Here is a 14996-nt window from a genome sequence, read left to right as displayed (position 1 = left end):
AAATAGACAAAAACACAAACTTGCAAACTCAGCTGTTTTTAAAACAAAAATAGACATTTAGCATTCAAACAACCACTCTGAATGAGTTCCCGCCAGCCATCTTCCCATCAGGAAAGATGACCAAGTCATCAAATGGTGGCAGCATCTGCAGAGAGCAGCACTGCCAACAGCAGTCCTAATGAGACAAGAACCCTAAAATTCATCATCGTGGAAGGTGAGCATGGACACTTTCGAGCACATTTCTCCCTTTGCATTCTACAGAAATGATCCCTGAAAATATAGTCCTACCTTGACAAATCAAAGATTTCAGCAACATTTTAATCACTATTCCTTCAACAAATTGTGAACATGTTTGTCAAAATCCAATGTAAACTACTTGTAGAAATCAAGTAGTAATAATTAATATGCCTGTTTGCCAATGTCCTATTCTAAAGAAAAATAATTTTGCAATTCTTTTCTCTCAAATTGTAACATTTCTTGATGCCTTATATTGGCTATCTTGATTCTTTTGGATGTCCTTTTGGTAAGCCGAGCAAAGTTTTAACAGCACCTCACAGTCTTGTTCAGCGCAGTAACAGGAGAAACTAAAACACAGATGGAGTATTTTTGTTTCCACCACTTTAAAAACAGAATGGTCTGGCATGTTTCTTTTGCTTCCGAAAGAATGGTTTGTCAGTGATGACAGTATTTTCTTTATCTTTTTAACATATAAAGCACCATAATTTTTCCTTGGGTTCCGTGAGCGTTGTTTCAGTTTTGCAATTCCTCCAAGCGCAGAAGCCAAAGGAAAAACATTGGCAGCTACTGCGTGTCACACTGCAAATAATCTTCCCACATAGAAGTATAATGTCATTTTTTTCCTTTCCATCTGACAAATACAAAAAAAAAAAGCATAGTTTTCAAAATAGACAAAAACACAAACTTGCAAACTCAGCTGTTTTTAAAACAAAAATAGACATTTAGCATTCAAACAACCACTCTGAATGAGTTCCCGCCAGCCATCTTCTCATCAGGAAAGATGACCAAGTCATCAAATGGTGGCAGCATCTGCAGAGAGCAGCACTGCCAACAGCAGTCCTAATGAGACAAAAACCCTAAAATTCATCATCGTGGAAGGTAAGTATGGACACTTTCGAGCACATTTCTCCCTTTGCATTCTACAGAAATGATCCCTGAAAATATAGTCCTACCTTGACAAATCAAAGATTTCAGCAACATTTTAATCACTATTCCTTCAACAAATTGTGAACATGTTTGTCAAAATCCAATGTAAACTACTTGTAGAAATCAAGTAGTAATAATTAATATGCCTGTTTGCCAATGTCCTATTCTAAAGAAAAATAATTTTGCAATTCTTTTCTCTCAAATTGTAACATTTCTTGATGCCTTATATTGGCTATCTTGATTCTTTTGGATGTCCTTTTGGTAAGCCGAGCAAAGTTTTAACAGCACCTCACAGTCTTGTTCAGCGCAGTAACAGGAGAAACTAAAACACAGATGGAGTATTTTTGTTTCCACCACTTTAAAAACAGAATGGTCTGGCATGTTTCTTTTGCTTCCGAAAGAATGGTTTGTCAGTGATGACAGTATTTTCTTTATCTTTTTAACATATAAAGCACCATAATTTTTCCTTGGGTTCCGTGAGCGTTGTTTCAGTTTTGCAATTCCTCCAAGCGCAGAAGCCAAAGGAAAAACATTGGCAGCTACTGCGTGTCACACTGCAAATAATCTTCCCACATAGAAGTATAATGTCATTTTTTTCCTTTCCATCTGACAAATACAAAAAAAAAAAAAAAAAGCATAGTTTTCAAAATAGACAAAAACACAAACTTGCAAACTCAGCTGTTTTTAAAACAAAAATAGACATTTAGCATTCAAACAACCACTCTGAATGAGTTCCCGCCAGCCATCTTCCCATCAGGAAAGATGACCAAGTCATCAAATGGTGGCAGCATCTGCAGAGAGCAGCACTGCCAACAGCAGTCCTCATGAGACAAGAACCCTAAAATTCATCATCGTGGAAGGTGAGTATGGACACTTTCGAGCACATTTCTCCCTTTGCATTCTACAGAAATGATCCCTGAAAATATAGTCCTACCTTGACAAATCAAAGATTTCAGCAACATTTTAATCACTATTCCTTCAACAAATTGTGAACATGTTTGTCAAAATCCAATGTAAACTACTTGTAGAAATCAAGTAGTAATAATTAATATGCCTGCTTGCCAATGTCCTATTCTAAAGAAAAATAATTTTGCAATTCTTTTCTCTCAAATTGTAACATTTCTTGATGCCTTATATTGGCTATCTTGATTCTTTTGGATGTCCTTTTGGTAAGCCGAGCAAAGTTTTAACAGCACCTCACAGTCTTGTTCAGCGCAGTAACAGGAGAAACTAAAACACAGATGGAGTATTTTTGTTTCCACCACTTTAAAAACAGAATGGTCTGGCATGTTTCTTTTGCTTCCCAAAGAATGGTTTGTCAGTGATGACAGTATTTTCTTTATCTTTTTAACATATAAAGCACCATAATTTTTCCTTGGGTTCCGTGAGCGTTGTTTCAGTTTTGCAATTCCTCCAAGCGCAGAAGCCAAAGGAAAAACATTGGCAGCTACTGCGTGTCACACTGCAAATAATCTTCCCACATAGAAGTATAATGTCATTTTTTTCCTTTCCATCTGACAAATACAGAAAAAAAAAAAAAGCATAGTTTTCAAAATAGACAAAAACACAAACTTGCAAACTCAGCTGTTTTTAAAACAAAAATAGACATTTAGCATTCAAACAACCACTCTGAATGAGTTCCCGCCAGCCATCTTCCCATCAGGAAAGATGACCAAGTCATCAAATGGTGGCAGCATCTGCAGAGAGCAGCACTGCCAACAGCAGTCCTAATGAGACAAGAACCCTAAAATTCATCATCGTGGAAGGTGAGTATGGACACTTTCGAGCACATTTCTCCCTTTGCATTCTACAGAAATGATCCCTGAAAATATAGTCCTACCTTGACAAATCAAAGATTTCAGCAACATTTTAATCACTATTCCTTCAACAAATTGTGAACATGTTTGTCAAAATCCAATGTAAACTACTTGTAGAAATCAAGTAGTAATAATTGATATGCCTGTTTGCCAATGTCCTATTCTAAAGAAAAATAATTTTGCAATTCTTTTCTCTCAAATTGTAACATTTCTTGATGCCTTATATTGGCTATCTTGATTCTTTTGGATGTCCTTTTGGTAAGCCGAGCAAAGTTTTAACAGCACCTCACAGTCTTGTTCAGCGCAGTAACAGGAGAAACTAAAACACAGATGGAGTATTTTTGTTTCCACCACTTTAAAAACAGAATGGTCTGGCATGTTTCTTTTGCTTCCGAAAGAATGGTTTGTCAGTGATGACAGTATTTTCTTTATCTTTTTAACATATAAAGCACCGTAATTTTTCCTTGGGTTCCGTGAGCGTTGTTTCAGTTTTGCAATTCCTCCAAGCGCAGAAGCCAAAGGAAAAACATTGGCAGCTACTGCGTGTCACACTGCAAATAATCTTCCCACATAGAAGTATAATGTCATTTTTTTCCTTTCCATCTGACAAATACAAAAAAAAAAAAAAAGCATAGTTTTCAAAATAGACAAAAACACAAACTTGCAAACTCAGCTGTTTTTAAAACAAAAATAGACATTTAGCATTCAAACAACCACTCTGAATGAGTTCCCGCCAGCCATCTTCCCATCAGGAAAGATGACCAAGTCATCAAATGGTGGCAGCATCTGCAGAGAGCAGCACTGCCAACAGCAGTCCTAATGAGACAAGAACCCTAAAATTCATCATCGTGGAAGGTGAGCATGGACACTTTCGAGCACATTTCTCCCTTTGCATTCTACAGAAATGATCCCTGAAAATATAGTCCTACCTTGACAAATCAAAGATTTCAGCAACATTTTAATCACTATTCCTTCAACAAATTGTGAACATGTTTGTCAAAATCCAATGTAAACTACTTGTAGAAATCAAGTAGTAATAATTAATATGCCTGTTTGCCAATGTCCTATTCTAAAGAAAAATAATTTTGCAATTCTTTTCTCTCAAATTGTAACATTTCTTGATGCCTTATATTGGCTATCTTGATTCTTTTGGATGTCCTTTTGGTAAGCCGAGCAAAGTTTTAACAGCACCTCACAGTCTTGTTCAGCGCAGTAACAGGAGAAACTAAAACACAGATGGAGTATTTTTGTTTCCACCACTTTAAAAACAGAATGGTCTGGCATGTTTCTTTTGCTTCCGAAAGAATGGTTTGTCAGTGATGACAGTATTTTCTTTATCTTTTTAACATATAAAGCACCATAATTTTTCCTTGGGTTCCGTGAGCGTTGTTTCAGTTTTGCAATTCCTCCAAGCGCAGAAGCCAAAGGAAAAACATTGGCAGCTACTGCGTGTCACACTGCAAATAATCTTCCCACATAGAAGTATAATGTCATTTTTTTCCTTTCCATCTGACAAATACAAAAAAAAAAAGCATAGTTTTCAAAATAGACAAAAACACAAACTTGCAAACTCAGCTGTTTTTAAAACAAAAATAGACATTTAGCATTCAAACAACCACTCTGAATGAGTTCCCGCCAGCCATCTTCTCATCAGGAAAGATGACCAAGTCATCAAATGGTGGCAGCATCTGCAGAGAGCAGCACTGCCAACAGCAGTCCTAATGAGACAAAAACCCTAAAATTCATCATCGTGGAAGGTAAGTATGGACACTTTCGAGCACATTTCTCCCTTTGCATTCTACAGAAATGATCCCTGAAAATATAGTCCTACCTTGACAAATCAAAGATTTCAGCAACATTTTAATCACTATTCCTTCAACAAATTGTGAACATGTTTGTCAAAATCCAATGTAAACTACTTGTAGAAATCAAGTAGTAATAATTAATATGCCTGTTTGCCAATGTCCTATTCTAAAGAAAAATAATTTTGCAATTCTTTTCTCTCAAATTGTAACATTTCTTGATGCCTTATATTGGCTATCTTGATTCTTTTGGATGTCCTTTTGGTAAGCCGAGCAAAGTTTTAACAGCACCTCACAGTCTTGTTCAGCGCAGTAACAGGAGAAACTAAAACACAGATGGAGTATTTTTGTTTCCACCACTTTAAAAACAGAATGGTCTGGCATGTTTCTTTTGCTTCCGAAAGAATGGTTTGTCAGTGATGACAGTATTTTCTTTATCTTTTTAACATATAAAGCACCATAATTTTTCCTTGGGTTCCGTGAGCGTTGTTTCAGTTTTGCAATTCCTCCAAGCGCAGAAGCCAAAGGAAAAACATTGGCAGCTACTGCGTGTCACACTGCAAATAATCTTCCCACATAGAAGTATAATGTCATTTTTTTCCTTTCCATCTGACAAATACAAAAAAAAAAAAAAAAAGCATAGTTTTCAAAATAGACAAAAACACAAACTTGCAAACTCAGCTGTTTTTAAAACAAAAATAGACATTTAGCATTCAAACAACCACTCTGAATGAGTTCCCGCCAGCCATCTTCCCATCAGGAAAGATGACCAAGTCATCAAATGGTGGCAGCATCTGCAGAGAGCAGCACTGCCAACAGCAGTCCTCATGAGACAAGAACCCTAAAATTCATCATCGTGGAAGGTGAGTATGGACACTTTCGAGCACATTTCTCCCTTTGCATTCTACAGAAATGATCCCTGAAAATATAGTCCTACCTTGACAAATCAAAGATTTCAGCAACATTTTAATCACTATTCCTTCAACAAATTGTGAACATGTTTGTCAAAATCCAATGTAAACTACTTGTAGAAATCAAGTAGTAATAATTAATATGCCTGTTTGCCAATGTCCTATTCTAAAGAAAAATAATTTTGCAATTCTTTTCTCTCAAATTGTAACATTTCTTGATGCCTTATATTGGCTATCTTGATTCTTTTGGATGTCCTTTTGGTAAGCCGAGCAAAGTTTTAACAGCACCTCACAGTCTTGTTCAGCGCAGTAACAGGAGAAACTAAAACACAGATGGAGTATTTTTGTTTCCACCACTTTAAAAACAGAATGGTCTGGCATGTTTCTTTTGCTTCCGAAAGAATGGTTTGTCAGTGATGACAGTATTTTCTTTATCTTTTTAACATATAAAGCACCATAATTTTTCCTTGGGTTCCGTGAGCGTTGTTTCAGTTTTGCAATTCCTCCAAGCGCAGAAGCCAAAGGAAAAACATTGGCAGCTACTGCGTGTCACACTGCAAATAATCTTCCCACATAGAAGTATAATGTCATTTTTTTCCTTTCCATCTGACAAATACAAAAAAAAAAAAGCATAGTTTTCAAAATAGACAAAAACACAAACTTGCAAACTCAACTGTTTTTAAAACAAAAATAGACATTTAGCATTCAAACAACCACTCTGAATGAGTTCCCGCCAGCCATCTTCCCATCAGGAAAGATGACCAAGTCATCAAATGGTGGCAGCATCTGCAGAGAGCAGCACTGCCAACAGCAGTCCTAATGAGACAAGAACCCTAAAATTCATCATCGTGGAAGGTGAGCATGGACACTTTCGAGCACATTTCTCCCTTTGCATTCTACAGAAATGATCCCTGAAAATATAGTCCTACCTTGACAAATCAAAGATTTCAGCAACATTTTAATCACTATTCCTTCAACAAATTGTGAACATGTTTGTCAAAATCCAATGTAAACTACTTGTAGAAATCAAGTAGTAATAATTAATATGCCTGTTTGCCAATGTCCTATTCTAAAGAAAAATAATTTTGCAATTCTTTTCTCTCAAATTGTAACATTTCTTGATGCCTTATATTGGCTATCTTGATTCTTTTGGATGTCCTTTTGGTAAGCCGAGCAAAGTTTTAACAGCACCTCACAGTCTTGTTCAGCGCAGTAACAGGAGAAACTAAAACACAGATGGAGTATTTTTGTTTCCACCACTTTAAAAACAGAATGGTCTGGCATGTTTCTTTTGCTTCCGAAAGAATGGTTTGTCAGTGATGACAGTATTTTCTTTATCTTTTTAACATATAAAGCACCATAATTTTTCCTTGGGTTCCGTGAGCGTTGTTTCAGTTTTGCAATTCCTCCAAGGGCAGAAGCCAAAGGAAAAACATTGGCAGCTACTGCGTGTCACACTGCAAATAATCTTCCCACATAGAAGTATAATGTCATTTTTTTCCTTTCCATCTGACAAATACAAAAAAAAAAAAAAAAAGCATAGTTTTCAAAATAGACAAAAACACAAACTTGCAAACTCAGCTGTTTTTAAAACAAAAATAGACATTTAGCATTCAAACAACCACTCTGAATGAGTTCCCGCCAGCCATCTTCTCATCAGGAAAGATGACCAAGTCATCAAATGGTGGCAGCATCTGCAGAGAGCAGCACTGCCAACAGCAGTCCTAATGAGACAAAAACCCTAAAATTCATCATCGTGGAAGGTGAGTATGGACACTTTCGAGCACATTTCTCCCTTTGCATTCTTCAGAAATGATCCCTGAAAATATAGTCCTACCTTGACAAATCAAAGATTTCAGCAACATTTTAATCACTATTCCTTCAACAAATTGTGAACATGTTTGTCAAAATCCAATGTAAACTACTTGTAGAAATCAAGTAGTAATAATTAATATGCCTGTTTGCCAATGTCCTATTCTAAAGAAAAATAATTTTGCAATTCTTTTCTCTCAAATTGTAACATTTCTTGATGCCTTATATTGGCTATCTTGATTCTTTTGGATGTCCTTTTGGTAAGCCGAGCAAAGTTTTAACAGCACCTCACAGTCTTGTTCAGCGCAGTAACAGGAGAAACTAAAAGACAGATGGAGTATTTTTGTTTCCACCACTTTAAAAACAGAATGGTCTGGCATGTTTCTTTTGCTTCCGAAAGAATGGTTTGTCAGTGATGACAGTATTTTCTTTATCTTTTTAACATATAAAGCACCATAATTTTTCCTTGGGTTCCGTGAGCGATGTTTCAGTTTTGCAATTCCTACAAGCGCAGAAGCCAAAGGAAAAACATTGGCAGCTACTGCGTGTCACACTGCAAATAATCTTCCCACATAGAAGTATAATGTCATTTTTTTCCTTTCCATCTGACAAATACAAAAAAAAAAAAACATAGATTTCAAGATAGACATAAACACAAACTTACAAACTCAGCTGTTTTTAAAACAAAAATAGACATTTAGCATTCAAACAACCACTCTGAATGAGTTCCCGCCAGCCATCTTCCCATCAGGAAAAATGACCAAGTCATCAAATGGTGGCAGCATCTGCAGAGAGCAGCACTGCCAACAGCAGTCCTAATGAGACAAGAACCCTAAAATTCATCATCGTGGAAGGTGAGTATGGACACTTTCGAGCACATTTTTCCCTTTGCATTCTACAGAAATGATCCCTGAAAATATAGTCCTACCTTGACAAATCAAAGATTTCAGCAACATTTTAATCACTATTCCTTCAACAAATTGTGAACATGTTTGTCAAAATCCAATGTAAACTACTTGTAGAAATCAAGTAGTAATAATTAATATGCCTGTTTGCCAATGTCCTATTCTAAAGAAAAATAATTTTGCAATTCTTTTCTCTCAAATTGTAACATTTCTTGATGCCTTATATTGGCTATCTTGATTCTTTTGGATGTCCTTTTGGTAAGCCGAGCAAAGTTTTAACAGCACCTCACAGTCTTGTTCAGCGCAGTAACAGGAGAAACTAAAACACAGATGGAGTATTTTTGTTTCCACCACTTTAAAAACAGAATGGTCTGGCATGTTTCTTTTGCTTCCGAAATAATGGTTTGTCAGTGATGACAGTATTTTCTTTATCTTTTTAACATATAAAGCACCATAATTTTTCCTTGGGTTCCGTGAGCGTTGTTTCAGTTTTGCAATTCCTCCAAGCGCAGAAGCCAAAGGAAAAACATTGGCAGCTACTGCGTGTCACACTGCAAATAATCTTCCCACATAGAAGTATAATGTCATTTTTTTACTTTCCATCTGACAAATACAAAAAAAAAAAAAAAAGCATAGTTTTCAAAATAGACAAAAACACAAACTTGCAAACTCAGCTGTTTTTAAAACAAAAATAGACATTTAGCATTCAAACAACCACTCTGAATGAGTTCCCGCCAGCCATCTTCCCATCAGGAAAGATGACCAAGTCATCAAATGGTGGCAGCATCTGCAGAGAGCAGCACTGCCAACAGCAGTCCTAATGAGACAAGAACCCTAAAATTCATCATCGTGGAAGGTGAGTATGGACACTTTCGAGCACATTTCTCCCTTTGCATTCTACAGAAATGAGCCCTGAAAATATAGTCCTACCTTGACAAATCAAAGATTTCAGCAACATTTTAATCACTATTCCTTCAACAAATTGTGAACATGTTTGTCAAAATCCAATGTAAACTACTTGTAGAAATCAAGTAGTAATAATTAATATGCCTGTTTGCCAATGTCCTATTCTAAAGAAAAAAAATTTTGCAATTCTTTTCTCTCAAATTGTAACATTTCTTGATGCCTTATATTGGCTATCTTGATTCTTTTGGATGTCCTTTTGGTAAGCCGAGCAAAGTTTTAACAGCACCTCACAGTCTTGTTCAGCGCAGTAACAGGAGAAACTAAAACACAGATGGAGTATTTTTGTTTCCACCACTTTAAAAACAGAATGGTCTGGCATGTTTCTTTTGCTTCCGAAAGAATGGTTTGTCAGTGATGACAGTATTTTCTTTATCTTTTTAACATATAAAGCACCATAATTTTTCCTTGGGTTCCGTGAGCGTTGTTTCAGTTTTGCAATTCCTCCAAGCGCAGAAGCCAAAGGAAAAACATTGGCAGCTACTGCGTGTCACACTGCAAATAATCTTCCCACATAGAAGTATAATGTCATTTTTTTCCATTCCATCTGACAAATACAAAAAAAAAAAAAAAAGCATATTTTCAAAATAGACAAAAACACAAACTTGCAAACTCAGCTGTTTTTAAAACAAAAATAGACATTTAGCATTCAAACAACCACTCTGAATGAGTTCCCGCCAGCCATCTTCCCATCAGGAAAGATGACCAAGTCATCAAATGGTGGCAGCATCTGCAGAGAGCAGCACTGCCAACAGCAGTCCTAATGAGACAAGAACCCTAAAATTCATCATCGTGGAAGGTGAGTATGGACACTTTCGAGCACATTTCTCCCTTTGCATTCTACAGAAATTATCCCTGAAAACATAGTCCTACCTTGACAAATCAAAGATTTCAGCAACATTTTAATCACTATTCCTTCAACAAATTGTGAACATGTTTGTCAAAATCCAATGTAAACTACTTGTAGAAATCAAGTAGTAATAATTAATATGCCTGTTTGCCAATGTCCTATTCTAAAGAAAAATAATTTTGCAATTCTTTTCTCTCAAATTGTAACATTTCTTGATGCCTTATATTGGCTATCTTGATTCTTTTGGATGTCCTTTTGGTAAGCCGAGCAAAGTTTTAACAGCACCTCACAGTCTTGTTCAGCGCAGTAACAGGAGAAACTAAAACACAGATGGAGTATTTTTGTTTCCACCACTTTAAAAACAGAATGGTCTGGCATGTTTCTTTTGCTTCCGAAAGAATGGTTTGTCAGTGATGACAGTATTTTCTTTATCTTTTTAACATATAAAGCACCATCATTTTTCCTTGGGTTCCGTGAGCGTTGTTTCAGTTTTGCAATTCCTCCAAGCGCAGAAGCCAAAGGAAAAACATTGGCAGCTACTGCGTGTCACACTGCAAATAATCTTCCCACATAGAAGTATAATGTCATTTTTTTCCTTTCCATCTGACAAATACAAAAAAAAAAAAAGCATAGTTTTCAAAATAGACTTAAACACAAACTTGCAAACTCAGCTGTTTTTAAAACAAAAATAGACATTTAGCATTCAAACAACCACTCTGAATGAGTTCCCGCCAGCCATCTTCCCATCAGGAAAGATGACCAAGTCATCAAATGGTGGCAGCATCTGCAGAGAGCAGCACTGCCAACAGCAGTCCTAATGAGACAAGAACCCTAAAATTCATCATCGTGGAAGGTGAGTATGGACACTTTCGAACACATTTCTCCCTTTGCATTCTACAGAAATGATCCCTGAAAATATAGTCCTACCTTGACAAATCAAAGATTTCAGCAACATTTTAATCACTATTCCTTCAACAAATTGTGAACATGTTTGTCAAAATCCAATGTAAACTACTTGTAGAAATCAAGTAGTAATAATTAATATGCCTGTTTGCCAATGTCCTATTCTAAAGAAAAATAATTTTGCAATTCTTTTCTCTCAAATTGTAACATTTCTTGATGCCTTATATTGGCTATCTTGATTCTTTTGGATGTCCTTTTGGTAAGCCGAGCAAAGTTTTAACAGCACCTCACAGTCTTGTTCAGCGCAGTAACAGGAGAAACTAAAACACAGATGGAGTATTTTTGTTTCCACCACTTTAAAAACAGAATGGTCTGGCATGTTTCTTTTGCTTCCGAAAGAATGGTTTGTCAGTGATGACAGTATTTTCTTTATCTTTTTAACATATAAAGCACCATCATTTTTCCTTGGGTTCCGTGAGCGTTGTTTCAGTTTTGCAATTCCTCCAAGCGCAGAAGCCAAAGGAAAAACATTGGCAGCTACTGCGTGTCACACTGCAAATAATCTTCCCACATAGAAGTATAATGTCATTTTTTTACTTTCCATCTGACAAATACAAAAAAAAAAAAAAAAGCATAGTTTTCAAAATAGACAAAAACACAAACTTGCAAACTCAGCTGTTTTTAAAACAAAAATAGACATTTAGCATTCAAACAACCACTCTGAATGAGTTCCCGCCAGCCATCTTCCCATCAGGAAAGATGACCAAGTCATCAAATGGTGGCAGCATCTGCAGAGAGCAGCACTGCCAACAGCAGTCCTAATGAGACAAGAACCCTAAAATTCATCATCGTGGAAGGTGAGTATGGACACTTTCGAGCACATTTCTCCCTTTGCATTCTACAGAAATGAGCCCTGAAAATATAGTCCTACCTTGACAAATCAAAGATTTCAGCAACATTTTAATCACTATTCCTTCAACAAATTGTGAACATGTTTGTCAAAATCCAATGTAAACTACTTGTAGAAATCAAGTAGTAATAATTAATATGCCTGTTTGCCAATGTCCTATTCTAAAGAAAAAAAATTTTGCAATTCTTTTCTCTCAAATTGTAACATTTCTTGATGCCTTATATTGGCTATCTTGATTCTTTTGGATGTCCTTTTGGTAAGCCGAGCAAAGTTTTAACAGCACCTCACAGTCTTGTTCAGCGCAGTAACAGGAGAAACTAAAACACAGATGGAGTATTTTTGTTTCCACCACTTTAAAAACAGAATGGTCTGGCATGTTTCTTTTGCTTCCGAAAGAATGGTTTGTCAGTGATGACAGTATTTTCTTTATCTTTTTAACATATAAAGCACCATAATTTTTCCTTGGGTTCCGTGAGCGTTGTTTCAGTTTTGCAATTCCTCCAAGCGCAGAAGCCAAAGGAAAAACATTGGCAGCTACTGCGTGTCACACTGCAAATAATCTTCCCACATAGAAGTATAATGTCATTTTTTTCCATTCCATCTGACAAATACAAAAAAAAAAAAAAAGCATATTTTCAAAATAGACAAAAACACAAACTTGCAAACTCAGCTGTTTTTAAAACAAAAATAGACATTTAGCATTCAAACAACCACTCTGAATGAGTTCCCGCCAGCCATCTTCCCATCAGGAAAGATGACCAAGTCATCAAATGGTGGCAGCATCTGCAGAGAGCAGCACTGCCAACAGCAGTCCTAATGAGACAAGAACCCTAAAATTCATCATCGTGGAAGGTGAGTATGGACACTTTCGAGCACATTTCTCCCTTTGCATTCTACAGAAATTATCCCTGAAAACATAGTCCTACCTTGACAAATCAAAGATTTCAGCAACATTTTAATCACTATTCCTTCAACAAATTGTGAACATGTTTGTCAAAATCCAATGTAAACTACTTGTAGAAATCAAGTAGTAATAATTAATATGCCTGTTTGCCAATGTCCTATTCTAAAGAAAAATAATTTTGCAATTCTTTTCTCTCAAATTGTAACATTTCTTGATGCCTTATATTGGCTATCTTGATTCTTTTGGATGTCCTTTTGGTAAGCCGAGCAAAGTTTTAACAGCACCTCACAGTCTTGTTCAGCACAGTAACAGGAGAAACTAAAACACAGATGGAGTATTTTTGTTTCCACCACTTTAAAAACAGAATGGTCTGGCATGTTTCTTTTGCTTCCGAAAGAATGGTTTGTCAGTGATGACAGTATTTTCTTTATCTTTTTAACATATAAAGCACCATCATTTTTCCTTGGGTTCCGTGAGCGTTGTTTCAGTTTTGCAATTCCTCCAAGCGCAGAAGCCAAAGGAAAAACATTGGCAGCTACTGCGTGTCACACTGCAAATAATCTTCCCACATAGAAGTATAATGTCATTTTTTTCCTTTCCATCTGACAAATACAAAAAAAAAAAAAGCATAGTTTTCAAAATAGACTTAAACACAAACATGCAAACTCAGCTGTTTTTAAAACAAAAATAGACATTTAGCATTCAAACAACCACTCTGAATGAGTTCCCGCCAGCCATCTTCCCATCAGGAAAGATGACCAAGTCATCAAATGGTGGCAGCATCTGCAGAGAGCAGCACTGCCAACAGCAGTCCTAATGAGACAAGAACCCTAAAATTCATCATCGTGGAAGGTGAGTATGGACACTTTCGAACACATTTCTCCCTTTGCATTCTACAGAAATGATCCCTGAAAATATAGTCCTACCTTGACAAATCAAAGATTTCAGCAACATTTTAATCACTATTCCTTCAACAAATTGTGAACATGTTTGTCAAAATCCAATGTAAACTACTTGTAGAAATCAAGTAGTAATAATTAATATGCCTGTTTGCCAATGTCCTATTCTAAAGAAAAATAATTTTGCAATTCTTTTCTCTCAAATTGTAACATTTCTTGATGCCTTATATTGGCTATCTTGATTCTTTTGGATGTCCTTTTGGTAAGCCGAGCAAAGTTTTAACAGCACCTCACAGTCTTGTTCAGCGCAGTAACAGGAGAAACTAAAACACAGATGGAGTATTTTTGTTTCCACCACTTTAAAAACAGAATGGTCTGGCATGTTTCTTTTGCTTCCGAAAGAATGGTTTGTCAGTGATGACAGTATTTTCTTTATCTTTTTAACATATAAAGCACCATAATTTTTCCTTGGGTTCCGTGAGCGTTGTTTCAGTTTTGCAATTCCTCCAAGCGCAGAAGCCAAAGGAAAAACATTGGCAGCTACTGCGTGTCACACTGCAAATAATCTTCCCACATAGAAGTATAATGTCATTTTTTTCCTTTCCATCTGACAAATACAAAAAAAAAAAAAAAGCATAGTTTTCAAAATAGACAAAAACACAAACTTGCAAACTCAGCTGTTTTTAAAACAAAAATAGACATTTGGCATTCAAACAACCACTCTGAATGAGTTCCCGCCAGCCATCTTCCCATCAGGAAAGATGACCAAGTCATCAAATGGTGGCAGCATCTGCAGAGAGCAGCACTGCCAACAGCAGTCCTAAAGAGACAAGAACACTAAAATTCATCATCGTGGAAGGTGAGCATGGACACTTTCGAGCACATTTCTCCCTTTGCATTCTACAGAAATGATCCCTGAAAATATAGTCCTACCTTGACAAATCAAAGATTTCAGCAACATTTTAATCACTATTCCTTCAACAAATTGTGAACATGTTTGTCAAAATCCAATGTAAACTACTTGTAGAAATCAAGTAGTAATAATTAATATGCCTGTTTGCCAATGTCCTATTCTAAAGAAAAATAATTTTGCAATTCTTTTCTCTCAAATTGTAACATTTCTTGATGCCTTATATTGGCTATCTTGATTCTTTTG

At 36.2% G+C, this 14996-nt stretch overlaps 17 non-coding genes across 17 annotated transcripts; all 17 read right to left on the bottom strand.

Moving 5' to 3' along the window:
• Window positions 1-71: 71 nt before the first annotated feature.
• LOC143984773 (small nucleolar RNA U3) lies at window positions 72-286 on the bottom strand. The gene has a single exon (XR_013275125.1). It is a non-coding gene; the product is annotated as a small nucleolar RNA U3 (small nucleolar RNA).
• A 687-nt stretch (window positions 287-973) lies between these two features.
• LOC143985042 (small nucleolar RNA U3) lies at window positions 974-1188 on the bottom strand. The gene has a single exon (XR_013275356.1). It is a non-coding gene; the product is annotated as a small nucleolar RNA U3 (small nucleolar RNA).
• Window positions 1189-1881: 693 nt separating this feature from the next.
• On the bottom strand, window positions 1882-2096 carry LOC143984533 (small nucleolar RNA U3). The gene has a single exon (XR_013274917.1). It is a non-coding gene; the product is annotated as a small nucleolar RNA U3 (small nucleolar RNA).
• Window positions 2097-2787: 691 nt separating this feature from the next.
• LOC143984591 (small nucleolar RNA U3) lies at window positions 2788-3002 on the bottom strand. Its single transcript, XR_013274968.1, has one exon. It is a non-coding gene; the product is annotated as a small nucleolar RNA U3 (small nucleolar RNA).
• Window positions 3003-3693: 691 nt separating this feature from the next.
• LOC143984772 (small nucleolar RNA U3) lies at window positions 3694-3908 on the bottom strand. Its single transcript, XR_013275124.1, has one exon. It is a non-coding gene; the product is annotated as a small nucleolar RNA U3 (small nucleolar RNA).
• A 687-nt stretch (window positions 3909-4595) lies between these two features.
• On the bottom strand, window positions 4596-4810 carry LOC143985041 (small nucleolar RNA U3). Its single transcript, XR_013275355.1, has one exon. It is a non-coding gene; the product is annotated as a small nucleolar RNA U3 (small nucleolar RNA).
• A 693-nt stretch (window positions 4811-5503) lies between these two features.
• Window positions 5504-5718, bottom strand: LOC143984532 (small nucleolar RNA U3). Its single transcript, XR_013274916.1, has one exon. It is a non-coding gene; the product is annotated as a small nucleolar RNA U3 (small nucleolar RNA).
• Window positions 5719-6406: 688 nt separating this feature from the next.
• On the bottom strand, window positions 6407-6621 carry LOC143984771 (small nucleolar RNA U3). Its single transcript, XR_013275123.1, has one exon. It is a non-coding gene; the product is annotated as a small nucleolar RNA U3 (small nucleolar RNA).
• Window positions 6622-7314: 693 nt separating this feature from the next.
• On the bottom strand, window positions 7315-7529 carry LOC143985128 (small nucleolar RNA U3). The gene has a single exon (XR_013275430.1). It is a non-coding gene; the product is annotated as a small nucleolar RNA U3 (small nucleolar RNA).
• Window positions 7530-8217: 688 nt separating this feature from the next.
• Window positions 8218-8432, bottom strand: LOC143984924 (small nucleolar RNA U3). Its single transcript, XR_013275256.1, has one exon. It is a non-coding gene; the product is annotated as a small nucleolar RNA U3 (small nucleolar RNA).
• A 692-nt stretch (window positions 8433-9124) lies between these two features.
• Window positions 9125-9339, bottom strand: LOC143984752 (small nucleolar RNA U3). The gene has a single exon (XR_013275106.1). It is a non-coding gene; the product is annotated as a small nucleolar RNA U3 (small nucleolar RNA).
• Window positions 9340-10030: 691 nt separating this feature from the next.
• LOC143985047 (small nucleolar RNA U3) lies at window positions 10031-10245 on the bottom strand. Its single transcript, XR_013275361.1, has one exon. It is a non-coding gene; the product is annotated as a small nucleolar RNA U3 (small nucleolar RNA).
• A 689-nt stretch (window positions 10246-10934) lies between these two features.
• Window positions 10935-11149, bottom strand: LOC143984749 (small nucleolar RNA U3). Its single transcript, XR_013275103.1, has one exon. It is a non-coding gene; the product is annotated as a small nucleolar RNA U3 (small nucleolar RNA).
• A 692-nt stretch (window positions 11150-11841) lies between these two features.
• On the bottom strand, window positions 11842-12056 carry LOC143984751 (small nucleolar RNA U3). Its single transcript, XR_013275105.1, has one exon. It is a non-coding gene; the product is annotated as a small nucleolar RNA U3 (small nucleolar RNA).
• A 690-nt stretch (window positions 12057-12746) lies between these two features.
• Window positions 12747-12961, bottom strand: LOC143985046 (small nucleolar RNA U3). Its single transcript, XR_013275360.1, has one exon. It is a non-coding gene; the product is annotated as a small nucleolar RNA U3 (small nucleolar RNA).
• Window positions 12962-13650: 689 nt separating this feature from the next.
• Window positions 13651-13865, bottom strand: LOC143984748 (small nucleolar RNA U3). The gene has a single exon (XR_013275102.1). It is a non-coding gene; the product is annotated as a small nucleolar RNA U3 (small nucleolar RNA).
• Window positions 13866-14556: 691 nt separating this feature from the next.
• Window positions 14557-14771, bottom strand: LOC143985090 (small nucleolar RNA U3). Its single transcript, XR_013275398.1, has one exon. It is a non-coding gene; the product is annotated as a small nucleolar RNA U3 (small nucleolar RNA).
• Between the last annotated feature and the right edge of the window lie 225 nt (window positions 14772-14996).

This window comes from Lithobates pipiens, unplaced genomic scaffold (assembly GCF_037356315.1).
Source record: "Lithobates pipiens isolate NorthernLeopardFrog02 unplaced genomic scaffold, aLitPip1_a1.2 Scaffold_16, whole genome shotgun sequence".
NCBI lineage: Eukaryota > Metazoa > Chordata > Amphibia > Anura > Ranidae > Lithobates > Lithobates pipiens.
The sequence above is the reverse complement of the archived record's forward strand: the minus strand, read 5'-3'. Positions and strand labels throughout refer to the sequence as shown.